The following is a 2,500-nucleotide window of genomic DNA, read 5'->3' as shown; positions in this document are numbered from 1 at the left end:
CCCTTCCAAGGATTTATATAATATTTATATAAGGAAAGATTTCTAAGAATATTACCGTCAGACCGAATCGCCACGAGAGCAACAAACCTGATGGAGGCTTTGGTCAAACTATATAGACAGACTCGTCTAAAGAAAAATAAGACCCAAAAGAAAAAAGGAGGTTCCCATCACTTTTTTTTTTTTATGTATAAATTATGGAACACGTAAACGTCGGGAATCATTTTTCGTCTATACTCTGGACAGTCACCAGGTGATTTTGTTGAGCTGATGGTTTTTTTTTTTTTTTTTTTTTTTTTTTTTTTTTACTCGACATTTTCTTAGTTTTCGTTATTTATTTATTTATTTTTTCTCGATAATTTCGGGTTTTATTCTATTTTGTTTTCTATATACGCGTCCTTTTGCCCACACTTGGTCGGGCCGCCCCGATGGATCCTTCCTCGAAGAACGGACGATCCGAAGTCCCTTGGGCGTCGGAGCCCAGCGAGGCTCCTGTGCCCTGTCGCTTCGGTCGATCCTCTGCAGCTCTTCTGAGGTCCTCGGTCGCGGTCTGAACAAAAATTAAAGCAGTAATGTGCGCCATCGTTATAATGGCCTTGAATAAAATCCCCTGGTGACATCCACAACTGCATATAATATATATTCACAGCTACGATCTAAAATTCTAATTCTGAATTTCTATCATTTTAGGAACAACTGTGACGCCCCTACGGACTGGACCCAAGCTTACTTTCTTGACTTTCAAGGGCTCTTTCTTGCTAATTATAAACTCAAAGGATTTTATTCAGCTGAGGGATAGCCCAATGAAGCCCAAATAGTTTCTAACGATGTGTTGGCTTAAGGCTCTTGGTGGCCTGCAACTGAAAACTTCTTTTCTTTAGCCCATGTGAAGATGCTCCAGGTTCACGAAGCCCATTTAAAAAGCCCAAATGTTTTCCTGTGCCCAAATTATCTTCTCGAAGCACAAATGTTCTGTTTCGAGGCCATATAACGAAGCGCATTTATAAAGCCCAGAATCTCGTTTTTACAACCCAAAGGACTTTTCAAAGTCTGTGTCGAAGCCCTTTGAAGAAAAAGCCCATAAAAATCATACTCAGGTTTCTTTAGTGACCTTGTGGCATGGGAATTAGCCCGTTGAAATAAAGCGCATATCATACTGAGCGCATTTCCTCAGTCCCGATGAGGAGTCCTGGAGTCGATTGGGGGCGCCGGTCCCTGTATGGCTGCCCAAGCCATTCTTCTCCTTAGGGACGATGCTTCGGCGTCTTATCCCCTGGAGGGACCCCCCTCTTGTCTAACTAGCCCTCAAGTCTTCTTCGCCTAACTTCTTGCTCCTCCACGCGGCAGGTCCACTCTCGGCAACAAACTTGCTCACGACACAGATTGATATTGCCACAAAGAGTAACAGGACTATAGTAGGACTAGTGGTAGTAGTAGTACAAATACTAATATTGGCAGTACTACTATTACTACTACTACTAGTAGTAGTAGTAGTAGTAGTTGTAGTTATAGTTGTAGTGGTAGTAGAAATAGTTGTAATAATAGTAGTAGTTGTAGTAGTAGCAATATAGTGGTATAGTAGCAGTAATGAAGTCTATTAGTTGTAGTAAGAGTGAAATAGTATAATTAGCAATACTATATCTTTATGCTAGTGTATTTTTTGTATATTTACTGATTGCTATAATAAAAAAGTAAGTACTTAATTAAAAGTATATGTATGTTGATTTATTTTACCGACAGCTGTTTCAACCATTACAAATGGTCATCTTCAGGGTAATGCAATACATCAAGACAAACATGGGTATATAAGGCCGAGTAAAAACGGCAGGGTGAGGTCACTCGTAAGGTGGGAATCTGTCTACCCTACCGAGACGGAAATGGTAACCGGGACAACTTCCCGATGTGGGATTACGTCCCGGAAGTCTGGACACAATCCCCATGTGGGTTTATGTCCCGTGGTGACGGTCTGTATTTTCTTTTGGAGGGGAGGACATAATCAAATGAAATCTGTACATTTAAGATAGACTTTTGTAAAGCGATGCTCACTGCCTCAGCTACTACTAAACTTCCATAATTGTTATCATGGCGGATGATTGTTGTATCCCTTATGAGATCTACTAGGAGCGGCTTTTTATCGTGGGCATCGACAAAATGTTGGTGGATGGCTCCGTTGTTACGGTGAGCTTGCAGTCGTCTTCTTAAGGTCGTGAGGGTATGGCCGACGTAGCTAACATCGAGGGGCTTGCATGCCCCTTCAGAACATTTAAATTTGTATACTACACCGGTTTTAAGTTCCTTTGGACCCTCGGGGGCGGTGCTGCTTTTCATAATAAGGGAGGCTATCAGGTTGGGACGGCTGAAGGCTTCCAGTGAGACCATTTTGTAGGGCTTCTTAGGTACAACACCTCTAGAGATGATCCTACGAAGGGTATCGGCGTCCTGTCTGTAAGCTGTGCCAATATCTAATTCATGGTAAATCATTAGGGTTTTCTCCGCGTTGTCA

This window comes from Oratosquilla oratoria, chromosome 17 (assembly GCF_046742065.1).
Source record: "Oratosquilla oratoria isolate Oo_2021 chromosome 17, ASM4674206v1, whole genome shotgun sequence".
Lineage (NCBI taxonomy): Eukaryota > Metazoa > Arthropoda > Malacostraca > Stomatopoda > Squillidae > Oratosquilla > Oratosquilla oratoria.
This window is presented reverse-complemented; position numbering follows the sequence as displayed.